This window comes from Rhinatrema bivittatum, chromosome 2 (assembly GCF_901001135.1).
Source record: "Rhinatrema bivittatum chromosome 2, aRhiBiv1.1, whole genome shotgun sequence".
NCBI lineage: Eukaryota > Metazoa > Chordata > Amphibia > Gymnophiona > Rhinatrematidae > Rhinatrema > Rhinatrema bivittatum.
This window is the reverse complement of record NC_042616.1, coordinates 230,519,687-230,532,758: the sequence shown is the minus strand read 5'-3', so window position 1 is coordinate 230,532,758 and position 13,072 is coordinate 230,519,687.

The window sequence follows — 13,072 nt, the reverse complement described above, 5'->3', positions numbered from 1 at the left end:
AGGGGTGGGGTAGGGGTGTCATGTTAGACTTGCTCTACACTTGTGATTAGGTTGTAATGCCTGCTTCCCTTTGTTTCTTTCTTGATGCCTTACAATGTTTTTGACTTCACGCTTACTGTTTTGCCTTTTACTCAGTATCTTGGCGTCAGGACTGGATACACAGGATACAGGCTTCTGCTATGCTGAGCCATCCAACTGTACTGTTGATTAGAATCCTTCGGGTATAAACTGCTCTTAGCCTGAAAAAAATATGGGATTTTATAATCCTGCCGTACTGACTGGGTTCAGTTTTTTGGAATAAGGTTTTAGATATAACTTACTTGGTTAAATCAAGGCCATTCCAAGTATGTTTCAGGAAAGGCTGCAATTATCCTAATAATTGTTGCGGTCCCGGTCGCCAGGCTAGCGACCGGGTCCTTACCTCCATGCCGGTCCCTCCGCTCTTGCCACGCTCCCCCGAAACCTAGGCCTGCCTGGCCGCGTGGCAGCGGCGTCTCCCTCGTGGAGATGCCGCCGAGGCCCGACTCTGACTCCTCCCCCTGCCGGGGAACGCGCACACGTGAGGGGATGCTTCTTGTAGGTCCAGCACCCGTAAGTGCTGAACCGCCGCTTTCCTGACGTCAGACGCCGGCTGCCTATTTAAACCGGCTCCTGTCTCTCCTACCTTGCCTGCAATGAGGTCGCTCCTGTGAGTGCTTAGTTGCTTTTCCTGCTGTTTCCTGATTGTTCCTGCCGTGCCTTGGTTCCTGCTTGTTCCTGTTTGTTCCTGCTGTGCCTTGGTTCCTGCTTGTTCCTGATTGTTCCTGCCGTGCTCCGTTCCTGCCTGTCCCAGCCTGTCTCCAGTTCCGCCTGTTCCTGCCTCCGCTCCTGAGGTTCCGCTCCCACCTCTCCAGCACCCTGCCTTGTCTTCAGCCAGTCTCGACCACCGGACTTCTTCTCGATTCTCCTTGTCTTCAGCCAGCCTCGACCACTGGACTTCTTTTCGATTCTCCTTGTCTTCAGCCAGCCTCGACCATTGGACTTCTTCTCAACTCTCCTTGTCTTCAGCCAGCCCTGACCATCGGACTTCTTCCTGTTTCTCCGTCTCTTCAGCCAGCCTCGGCCACTGGATCTCCTAAGTCCCAGCGACCCAGACTCCTACGGGCTCCTCCTGGAGGGGGTCTCGGGTTTCCAGGGCGAAGACTTCCTCATCCGCTCCAGCTGTGTACTGCCTCCCGGCTTCCTTACCAATGACTGGAGTCCATTCTCCAGTCAGCCGGCCCAAGGGTTCACTGGACAATAATTCTGATATTCTGATAATCTGATAATCTGATATTCTGATAATCAGAATTATTGGGGCAAGTTATCTAGGTAAATCTGGTCATGTCACTAGGCAGTCAGAATTATATGGATAAACTTATCTGGATAACTTTGAATTAGCTGGCTATATTCCATGATAGGATTGCATCACTGAATATAAGTTTTAGTTAGCCAGATGAGTTTATCTGTATAATTTTCCCAGCTGGCCCGTGGCTGAATATTGACCTCAGGCGGGGTAATTTTATAACAGCCCATACAGAGCTAAAGTCTGCGGGTGCTTTGCGCATGCAAACTTTATCCCAAATAGATTTTCAAAACACCTTTTCTAAGCATTAAACAGAGTTTTATGCATGTACGTTTTTTGGAAAGCAAGTCCTTGATGTTTATTTAAACATAAAATAAATCAAAGCCCAAATTACCTCCCCATCCCTCTGAAATGAAATAATTTTTTTTCTTGCTCATCCTTATTAAATGTGGGTTCAATATTTTGGCTTCCAAAGGATTCCTGCTTACAGTAACTGGCTTCTATACAATGTTGTGATCAAGTTGCTTTCTAGATGTACTTCAGCACCATCTGTTCTATGTAATAGCCCACATAATTTAGATGCACATAAGAGTACACATTACACTGTCCACTGTACTTTCCATTTTGAAAATTATCCCACCACAGCCCTCACATACAATTACCCCTGCTAAACTGTGTACAGAAATCTTTTGGGGAAATTTAACATTTGCATAATATTTAAAATGCAAATGTATACGCATAAATGCCATCCCTTCCATAAGCCCGGTCCTGGGAACCTCTCCGCTCAAGTCTGGGCAAACGTACCCATGAACATGACACATGCGTGTACGTTTATCCGCATATCAGGTGGGTAATTTTGTAAAAGTTCACTTCTGTGCAGAAAACACTGTTTTGCCCACAGAAATCCTTTTGAAAGTTACCCTCCTTACGAGCTGCTGGCAGTGCCTTGCCCAGGAGAGTCCTCATGAGTGAGGTGTGCCCTTCCCAGGATTTGTTGGCTATAGCTGCTGTCTGTCTCTGATGGCTTCCCTGCAGTTTTCTCTTGATTTGCTGTCTGTGGATAATGACTTCCCTGTGGTTGCACAGCAGAACTGCTGACTGAATCAAATTTCTTTCTTTTAGAGTGATGGCCTATAATGCAGCTGCCTTCACTGTGCTTTGCTGATGAGAAAGCTGACTTTGTAGGATGCTGTGACCTGGCAAAAGAATAAGAACTGAAGATTTTTTCTACCCTTGGCTTTCTATGCACTGGATTACATGCTGCTAGACTGAGGGGTCTAGAGAGCTTATACACTGGCTCCACATTCTGAAATGCCATGCCTCTTCCAGTCAAAGTGCCTTCTGGCTGAATGTTTCTTCTCTGCCCCGCGCGCCACATTTACAAAGACTAGCCATAAATTGTGCTTGTGAGTGCAAAAGAAATACTCTGGAGTCACTGAGCAAGTGTCCAAAATTAAAGTCTTTACTGTTTAACACTGGTTTTTAATGGCATAAAACTGAAACTGCATCATCATAGAATTCTCTTCTCAATTATTTACAGACTCTTCCCTCTAATTGTGCAGGGTTCACTTATATCAGAGCCAGGGAAACATCCGTTCTCTTGGATTAAGAAAAATGGAGCTCCCAGATGGGCAGGCTCTTTTAGGATGTTCAAAACCCTTTCCAAAACTGATAAAACCAGTAAAAGTCTATGGCACAAAGAGTAAATCTTCTCTTTCTTTCCCCAGGGTGGTGAAACACTGGATGGGTGTCCCCAATGATGCTTGCTTTCCTTTATTTACGGTTAACAGATCTTCAGGATCTCTATGGTTCCTAAACACTCTCTTTCTTCTTCCTGGATCCCTGATGGGAAGAATCCCCTTGAAACAAGCAGCTCTCTGGCTTTGGACAGGAAGGAAGGTGTTACGAATCTGGATAGGATTGAGGACCCTTAGCCCAAGGCGGAGTTAGCGCATCCTGAGAGGGCGAACCCCCGCAGGTCTCCACCGTCGGGAGGCAAGACCGGAGAGACGCAGGGGTCAGCTGGAGCTTCACCACTACCAACCCACATTCCCCGTGGGTTGAGCCCTTGGGTGCTGGGGATGGCTGGACTTAGGAAGGCCCCTGGAATGATGGGAGGCGAGAAGTTGAGCATCAGGAGGTAAAGTGGAATCTGGACTGGAGCTGAAGGAGAAAAGCGGAGAACAGAGGCAACGGAAAGAGGGCCGAAAAATTTGATCCGAGGTCAGGGCTTCTAGAGGGAGACAAGACGAGAGCCGGTCCGAGGTTAGGAAGCCAGAAGGAGACAAACGAGGGCCAGTCAGAGGTCAGGAAGCCAGAAGGAAACAAACGAGGGCCGGTCCGAGGTCAGGAAGCCAGAAGGTCCATCTGAAGGGAGAAGACCGGGAAGAGTAACAGGCAGGCAGGATCCGGAGCAGGAAGGCTGGAACAGGATCGGGCAGCAGGAACAGGAACAAGGCATGCTGGAACAGAAACAAGATACACTGGATCAGGAGACCTGAAGCAGGAACGCTGGGAGAAAGAAACCTGAGGCCAAGTCACCTGCTGATGGTCTTGGGCAGGTTTAAATTCCTGCTGAGCTCTGACATTATCTGGAGGGGCCGACGGCAATTTCCCGCTGCGGGCCCTTTAAGACCTCCTACGAGGAAGCCAGGGAGGGGCGGAGTCGACGGTGTCCTGCGGCAGGGAGGCCCGGGACGGACCCAGCATTGTGGAAGACCTGCCACCCACATCGGAGGAGCCCGGGAGGTGCGGGTCGTGCTGGAAGAGAGCCGGCATGTTTGGCCACTGGTAGGGACGGCTGGGACGGACCACGGCCGTGACTGGTGAGCCTAACAGAAGGGCAGCCAAACTTCCTCCTGGATCTTCTAATAAAATAGTGTCTTTTCCGCAAAACTGATATTAACACTGGAGTTTTTCCTTGCAGCGAGTCAGCTCCACTTCAGGGGCAGGTCATCTCTATCCCTGGGTGTCCCAAACACAGGGTTCCTCAATCCCTATGTCCAAGAAGGCCCAGATATCTCCCAAGGCCCCTATCACAAAAAATCTCAAATGCCTGAAAACAACCTAGAGTAATATCCCAACCCACTAATGAGGGGTCTGGAAGGGAAACCTTCCAGACCCTGGTCAATGTCCCCAGGCTGGGTTGGCCTGCTTCTACTGACTGAGCCTGAAAAAAATATCAAAGACAAAAGCTCCTCCACATTTTTGAACTCTTTGCAAACCAAAAGGGACTTCCTCCTGAGCTCTCTGTGAGGAGCTGCTAAGTAGTCTCACAGGGGATGACCATTCCAGACCCTTATTCCTCCCCCTCATACTAACCGGTACTCTTACTGACTAAATGAAAAGGTTCACCCAGGTCTTACTGGTGATATGACTGTAGAATCTGTTATATTCTTATGTAGGGGTAATTGAGGATTTCCCCAGGCTGAGATATCCCTTCTCTTTTCGGTGACATATAAATATGGCCCCTTCTTTTAAGCATTACTTGACATTATAGGGGAGGAGGAATAGCCTAGTGGTTAGAGCAGTGGGCTACGAACCAGGAAACCAGGGTTTGAGTCCAGCTGTCGCTCCTTGTGACCTTGGGCAAGTCACTTTACCCTCCATTGCCTCAGGTACAAAAACATTGTAAGCCCTCTGGGGATAGGGAAATACCTACAGTACCTGTATGTAAACCAGTGTGATATCTCAATTGAGATCAAATGTCAGTATATAAAAATAAATAAATAAACTGCTTAGTTCATACTTTGTCAGTATAGGCAGTATATAAGAAATTTGTAAATAAAATAAATAAATCTAAGAGTGCTTTAAGAACCAAAGTGTGATGTGCACGTGTGCCTAAGGGAGGACCCAAGGGAGGCCAAAGCAGGATGGTGTGTGAGCAATGTTCTAGGTGGAGGATGCTGCTCTTGGTCATATCTGCTACCAGCGGCGGCATCTCTGCCACATGAGGAGACTGGTGGGATTCAAGTTGTATTGGAGGTGAGTGAGGGAGATTACAGAGAATTCTGCGACTGGCAAACATAACAATATCAACCCTCCAAAGCCTCCTCCCCAGACTTCTGGGCTTAGGCTTTTTGAAAACTGACTGTGGAAGTCCCATAAAAACTGAGGGGCTTGGAGGTTTGAAGAAGTTTCCCAGGAGTTCTCTTCAAGCCCCAAATTCTTTCATGCGATGTGGTACTGGATTTGGTTTCTGACCTTTCGAGAATCCAAGATCTTCTCAACTTTGTACTGGATGTCTTCCTCTGCCAAGACTTTAGTGAGCTTGAAGGATGGTCTGGATGGCCAAGATAAGATTTCTGGTTTCAGCAGGGATACATGGAACATGTCATGAATCTGAAAAGACGTGGATAACTTGAATTTGTAGGTTAGTGGCACCACCTGCCCCACAGTAGGAAATGGGTCCAAATCTTGGGCAAACCTCAACAAAGGCATTTTAAGGCATACGTTTTTTTGTACTAAGTCAAACCAGGTTTCCAGGCTGGAATGAGAGTGCCAGGTGACGTCTCTTGTCTGCCTGCCTCTTAGAACATTCTGCCACTTATTCCAAGGGATGGTTTATTTTCTGCCAAAGGTCTTAGAGTTTGCATCCCACTAGATTGGCTAAAGGGCGGATGACAGAAATCGGGACAGGCTTGAGTGTATGAGGGTGATGGCCAAATACTACATAAAAGGGTGAGGACCCAGTCGAGCTGCTCACATGATTATTGTGGAAGAACTCCACATACAGGTGTAGGGATGCCCAGTTGTCCTGGTTTATATAAGCTCTTAAGAAAGCCTTGAAAGTCTGATTAGTGTGCTCATTTTGCCCATTGCTCTTAGGATGATAGGCCAATGTAAAATCCAAGGTAATCCCAAACTTCTTGCAAAGGCTTTTCCAGAAGTGGGCCATAAAGTGTACCCCACAATCTGAAAGGATGTGGAGAGGGAGCCCATGCAGAAAGAAAATGTGCTGGATGAAGAGGTTCACTAATTTGGGCGCTGAAGGGAGGTCAGGGAGAGGCATGAAATGGGCCATCTTAGGAAATCAATCCACCACTACCCTTATAATGACGTTGCTATTTGAGAGGGGAAGGTCAGTGATGAAATTAGTAGGGATGTGAATCGTTTTTTGACGATTTAAAATATCGTCCGATATATTTTAAATCGTCAAAAATCGTTAGGGCCATGATACAATACCAATTCCCCCGATTTATCATTAAAAAATCGTAAATCGGGGGAAGGGGGAGGGCAGGAAAACCGGCACACTAAAACCCCCTAAAACCCACCCCTGACCCTTTAAATTAAATCCCCCACCCCCAAATGCTTTAAATAACCTGGGGATCCAGCGGTGGTCCAGAACGGCGGCGGTCCGGAACGGCCCCCTCAATTGAATCCTGTTGTCTTCAGCCGGCGCCATTTTGCAAAATGGCCGCCGCAAAATGGCGGCGGCCATAGACAAAAACGATTCGACGCAGGAGGTCGTTCCGGACCCCCGCTGGACTTTTGGCAAGTCTTGTGGGGGTCAGGAGGCCCCCCCCAAGCTGGCCAAAAGTTCCTGGGAGTCCAGCGGGGTTCAGGAAGCGATTTCTTGCCGCAAATCGTTTTCCGTACGGAAAATGGCGCCGGCAGGAGATCGACTGCAGGAGGTCGTTCAGCGGCGGTCCGGAACCCCCGCTGAACGACCTCCTGCAGTCGATCTCCTGCCGGCGCCATTTTCCGTACGGAAAACGATTCGCGGCAAGAAATCGCTTCCTGAACCCCGCTGGACTCCCAGGAACTTTTGGCCAGCTTGGGGGGGGCCTCCTGACCCCCACAAGACTTGCCAAAAGTCCAGCGGGGGTCCGGAACGACCTCCTGCGTCGAATCGTTTTTGTCTATGGCCGCCGCCATTTTGCGGCGGCCATTTTGCAAAATGGCGCCGGCTGAAGACAACAGGATTCAATTGAGGGGGCCGTTCCGGACCGCCGCCGTTCTGGACCACCGCTGGATCCCCAGGTTATTTAAAGCATTTGGGGGAGGGTGGGGGATTTAATTTAAAGGGTCGGGGTGGGTTTTAGGGGGTTTTAGTGTGTCGGCTCACGATTTTAACGATTTTTACGATAGTTTACACACCCAAACGGCAACAATACGATTCCCTCCCCCTCCCAGCCGAAATCGATCGTTAAGACGATCGAGGACACGATTCACATCTCTAGAAATTAATGGCCAAGTGGGTCCAGGGTTCCTTGAGGGCTGGCAGCAGCTGTATCATCTCTCAAGGTCGAGTTCGAGGACTCTTTTTCATGCATGGAGGGCAGGACTCTACATAACACTTCACATCAGTTTTCATCTGAGGCCATCAATAACGCCAGAAAATTAACTTCAGGTTTGGGTGATGCTGGGATGCCCCACCAAACAGGAGTCATGGGCCCACTGAAACATGTTTTTGTTGTAGTCATTAAGGAATGACAGTCTTCTCTGAAGGAATTGTCAGCACGGCAGCAAGAATGTTCTTTGCTGGGTTGATAGTGGGCCAGGTTTTAATACCTACGCATGGGCGTACATTTGGGCGTGCAACCTGGAGCACACATATGTATGCCTGATTTTATAACATTCACGCACAGCCGCACGCATGTTATAAAATCCTGGGTCGGCGTGCACAAGGGGGTGCACAATAGTACACCTTGCGTGCGCCGAGCCCTTGGGGAGCCCTGCTGGCTTTCCCTGTTCCCTCCAAGGCCACTCTGAAATCAGAGTGGCCTCGGAGGGAACTTTCCTTCCACCACCCCCACCTTCCCCTCCCTTCCCCTACCTAACCCACCCCCCAGCCCTACCTAAACCCCCCTTACCTTTATTTTATAAGTTGTGCCTGCCTCTGGGCAGGTGTAGGTTGAGCGCACCAGCCGACGGCCGGCCCACGATCTCAGGCACAGCGCCAAATGGCCGCTGTGCCTGGAGGTTCTGGCCCCGCCCCGCCCCTTTTTTCAAGCCCTGGGACTTACACGCGTCCCAGGGCTTTATGCGCGCCACCGGCCCTTTTGAAAATAGGCCCAGTGCACATTGGGCTTTGAAAATCTGCCCCTATATGTTGTAAGGGCACCAGGGAGCCTTCATTATAAAAAGAGTGTGAGAGGGCATCGGCCCTTTAGTTCTTCACTGCAAGGTGATACCCTACCACAAAAGAGTAGAGAAGGTACTGCAAAATCTCTTTCACTACAATCTGAAAGACCATGGGGTATTGCACAACCCAAAGGGCATTACCAGATATTCATAGTGTCCACCCCTAGTATTAAAAGTGGTCTTCCATTCATCACCCTCATGGATCCAAATCAGTTTGTATGCTCCCCGCAGGTCAAGCTTGGTAAATATCTGCATCCCCCTGAGATGATCAAAGAGATCAGTGATCTGTGGAATGGGGGAAACAGTTTGTCTTGGTACTAGCATAATCTTCATTGTTTCATTCATTGTGACTTCCACAGTAGCAGAAAGATTTTTTTAAGTACTTTCAAGTTCAAAAACTCCTAAACCATGAAAAAAGGTTCTTAAAACACAATGAAAGGGATCACTGTCCAACTGAAAATCAAATAAGGACCTACGTCTCCACCTAGAAGTGAACCTGTTCTGGTGATGCTTATCCAGGGAAAATAATGGGACAATCTATTCAAAGGAAAACTGAGCAGTAGTGTTAATAGAAATAGTCTTTACTGCTCCCCATGGTGCAAAAGAACCACAGTCCTTGAATTGTTATAAACAGATAATCTGCGGTTTTCTCTTACCTCAGAGGTGGCAAGTACATTTTTGAAATGTTTCCTCCAGTGACAACAGGAAGGCCTAACACCGATCAGCCCTGTGCTTCGATGTAAGCTTTGGCAAACAGGAACATGGGGGAAGGGGTGTACTTATCATGAGTGTAATTACCAGTACATCTGAGGTTGTGCCCATATCCATTAAACCCATGGTAGTTGATGCAAAGGCATAAGGAACCATCCCTTTTCCCAAAGGAAAAAAAGCTGGCCCTGGCAGGTGATGAAGAAGGGTGAATGAGCCCTCTGTCCAGGTTTTCTTTGATATATTTGGACATAGCCTCGGTTTCTGGCACAGAGACTGAGTAGAACCTATCCCTGGGCAGTACTTTTCCTGGAATTAAGTCTATGGGACAGTCATAGGAGCGTTGTGGTGGCAGGACCTCTGCCTGCTGTATGCTAAAGACATCTGCATACCTTGCATATTGGGGAGGTTTAAGTCCCAAGAGCACACAAACTTATCTATTCTTCAGAGATGCTGCAGCTAGTGCTTCTCCCATACTTTACTTTCTGTCTCAAGGGTGGAATCTATCTATGAGGGGAGTGGGGGAAGCTAAAGCTTAGGGCCCAGGCAGTGGTGTGTTCCTCTCTATGTATGCTGATTAGGGATGTGAATCGTTTTTGAACGATTAAAATTATCGTCAGATAATTTTAAAATCGTCCTAAATCGTTAGAGTGCACGATACAATACAAATGCCCCCGATTTATCGTCAGGGGCATTTGTATTGTATCGTTAAATAGGGCACGGGAATTATTTGGGGGAGGGCGGGAAAACCGGCACACCAAAACAACCCCTAAACCCACCCCGACCCTTTAAAACCAATTCCTTACCCTCCCCCACCCTCCCGAACCCCCCCAAAATGTTAAGTTACCTGGTGGTCCAGTGGGGGGGGGGGTCCCGGCACGATCTCCCGCTCTCGGGCCATCGGTGCCATTTTGGCTGCCACTAATTAAAATGGCGCCAATGGCCCGATAAAAAAAAAAACCCACCCGACCCTTTAAATCGACCCCCCTTAGCCTCCCCCACCCTCCCGACCCGACCCATCACTAATTTGTTTTTAGGGAGGCCCGCGCCGCTAAAAAAAAAAAACCCACCCGACCCTTTAAATCGACCCCCCCAAAACCTTTTAAAGTTACCTGGTGGTCCAGGGGGGCCTCGGGGAGAGATCCAGGGGGGCCTCGGGGAGAGGAGAGATCCAGGGGGGCCTCGGGGAAAGATTTCCCGTTCCCAGGCATCAGCTGTTCTAAAAAAAAAAATAGCGCCAATGCCCCTTTGCCCTTACCATGTGACAGGGTATCCGTGCCATTGGCCGGCCCCTGTCACATGGTAGGAGCACTGATGCCTGGGAACGGAAAATCTTTCCCCGAGGCCCCCCTGGATCTCTCCTCTCCCCGAGGCCCCCCTGGATCTCTCCCCGAGGCCCCCCGAGGCCCCCCTGGACCACCAGGTAACTTTAAAAGGTTTTGCAGGGGTAGGGGGGGGGGGGTCGATTTAAAGAGTCGGGTGGTTTTTTTTTTTTTAGCGGTGCAGGCCTCCCTAAAAAACAATTAGCGATGTGAATTGGAATCGGAAACGATTCCAATTCACATATCTTAATGATCAGAGTGCCCCCCCCCCCCCCCCCCGCAGCCGAATCTGATCGTTAAGACGATCTGGCACACGATTCACATCTCTAAGATGCTGCATCCAAAGGGGTGAGATGCTGGTACAAACCAGGCAGGACAAGGCACTGGGTGATAAATTAAAAAAAAGATAAAGCGACTTTAACTTTTAAAGTCCATTTCAACCATGAAAAGATGAAACTACAGCTGACTGATGTACAGATGTGATTTTTCTCTCCTGGGTAGGGGTCCTTTATCTCAGTTATCTGGTAAAGCTTCCCATGTTGATTTTAATGTGCACAAAGCTCTTCCAGTGGGCCAAATGGGAATCCTATTGGAGGAGTCCCCTCAAACATGAAAAGTCCTACTTGAGTCCTGTTTATTCACAGTCACCCAGCCTGTCCTGGTTCCATAGGTGGAGATTCAGTTGGGAATCTCTAGAGGTCTTGGTCTTAAAGTCTCGGTATTGATGACTATCTTACAGGAAAAGTCTTTAGAATGTGGGAACTAGGCTATTCCAGCCCTGGATCCCCTTGGGGATGGATGGATCAAAAAATCTCCCAACAAAACAATATAAGAATACTCGCTTGATGCAAAAATCACTCTGACTGCTGCTTTACCATCACTGGTCTTGCCCCATTCAGGTAATGGATTAGGGGTCACAGGTCTTCAGCCAGGATGCTGGGCTTGATGGACCCTTGGTCTGATCCAGCATGGCAATTTCTTATGTTCTTATCTCCTTTGTGTCAACGGGAAGCCTTCTCCAAAGGGTGCAAGGTTTAAACAGTCATTTCCCACTGAAAAAACAGGATGCAAATTGGCCATCATAAATCTCATGCAGAAGGTACTAGAGATGTGAATCGGAACCGGAATCTGATCGGTTCCGGTCCCGATCCAAATCTTAAAATTTTTATCGCCCAGCCCGATTTGAGTTCTGATTATCGGCTGCGCCCGATCCGATAATCAAAACACCCTCCCAAACCCCCAAAAAAGGTTTTAAAATTACCTGGTGGTCCAGCGGGAGCGCGGGGAGCGATCTCCCACTCTCAGGCCATCGGCTGCTTTAATAAAAATGGTGCCGATGGTCCTTTGCCCTTACCATGTGACAGGGCAAAGGTAGCGCAGGCGCCATTTTGAATGCTGGCAATACGGCCCGAGTGCAGGAGGTCGCTCCCGGACCCCCGCTGGACTTTTGGCAAGTCTTGTGGGGGTCAGGAGGCCCCCCCAAGCTGGCCAAAAGTCCCTGGGGGTCCAGCAGGGGTCCGGGAACGATCTCCTGCACTCGGGCCGTATTGCCAATATTCAAAATGGCGCCGGCGCTACCTTTGCCCTGTCACATGGTAAGGGCAAAGGGCCATCGGCGCCATTTTTATTAACGCAGCCGATGGCCCGAGAGCGGGAGATCGCGCCGGGACCCCCCCACTGGACCACTAGGTAATTTAAAACATTTGGGGGGGGGGGTTCGGGAGGGTGGGAGATTTGTTTTAAAGGGTCGGGTGGGTTTAGGGGTTGTTTTGGTATGCCGGTTTTCCCGCCCTCCCCCCTCCCCTGATTTATGATTTTTCACGATAAATCGGGGGAATTTCTATTGTATCGCGACTCTAACGATTTTTGACGATTTAAAAAATATCTGACGATTTTTTTAAATTGTCAAAAAACGATTCACATCCCTAGAAGGTACTGTCACTGATCTTGCCCCCTAGGGAGTATAGCAGAGCTCACAGATCTTCAGCCCTTTGGATGAGAGTCCCAGAGGGAAACCGGCACAAAAATCTATCTTACTGAAACTATTAGGAGAGGGATCCCCCGGCAGGGACTGCATGATGAGAGACTTCTTCAAAATTAAGGAACATGATGAGACTGGGAAGCCTCACAAGGGAGTAGAACAAATGGATCCTCACTGCTCTGAGGCTAACTGAACTGGCCACACCTAATACTGAACTAGCTGTACTAAATAGGCTGAGGCAACCAATCTCAGCCCTTCAGGTTGGGACTGGCTTGATGAGATTGAGCTGGTTGAGTGGTCATCCAAGGATCTCACTCTCCCTCAGCCTAGCTGGGGAGCGGGAGCTGCGGTAAGTTGTCCCAGTGGAGTTTTAACTGGAGTTGATGGCTGCACGGCCTCCGGCACCACTGATTTTACTGTCCATTGGCCTTGCCTAATGACTGATGTCAGCATAGCCAATTCGAGAATCAATTGGCCCCGGGCCTCCACTTGCTTAGCTCAGGATAGCTTTTTGGCATCATTGCAGGCCCCATCACATGTGAACTCTTCCATGATGGCCTCCACCATCACCTCCAAGCTGTCTGACCATAACCAGCTTCCAGCTTTCCTGCGCCAGTGGAAACCAATACTCTCGGAGAGGGGGTTTCTTGG